This window comes from Piliocolobus tephrosceles, chromosome 3 (assembly GCF_002776525.5).
Source record: "Piliocolobus tephrosceles isolate RC106 chromosome 3, ASM277652v3, whole genome shotgun sequence".
In the NCBI taxonomy this organism is placed as follows: domain Eukaryota; kingdom Metazoa; phylum Chordata; class Mammalia; order Primates; family Cercopithecidae; genus Piliocolobus; species Piliocolobus tephrosceles.
In genome coordinates, this window is record NC_045436.1 from 3,528,140 (window position 1) to 3,528,799 (window position 660).

Consider the following 660-nt stretch of genomic DNA (forward strand, 5'->3'; position numbering starts at 1 on the left):
AGAACTATTCAAGAACATTTCCAACTTTTAAATTGGAGAAAACAAAACTGTGTCCCCTGGAACACTAGGTAACGCGTGCCTGATCAATGTCAATTACATTTCCCTGACTGGGGGTTGTGACCAATAACCCCAGCCCCGGCACACGGGACGCTTCACTGCAGGCCGTAGGAAACCCGCGGTTTAAACACGAAAGGGGCCGTGGCTGCGGAAGAGGGAAGCCCAGAGCTGGTGCAGACCTCAGCCCCTCTATCTGGGCATCAGTGACCTCGGGTGGCTTCTCACGATTAGTGCCACCACCCCCAGGGCCAACCCCTCCTCATTCACGTGGAAGGGAAAGAGAAAGCATTTATTCCGACAGGACATCCAAATTCTCAACCTCTGCCCAGGTTGCTGACTCGGAGCCAGTCACTGTGGTGGGGTGAAGGCGCGTGCCCGTCGCTCTGGGGGGGTGAAGGCGTGTGCCCGTCACTGTGGTGGCGTGAAGGCGTGTGCCCGTCACTCTGGTGGGGTGAAGGCGCGTGCCCGTCGCTCTGGGGGGTGAAGGCGCGTGCCCGTCGCTCTGGTGGGGTGAAGGCGCGTGCCCGTCGCTCTGGTGGGGTGAAGGCGTGTGCCCGTCGCTCTGGGGGGTAAGGCGCGTGCCCGTCGCTCTGGTGGGGTGAA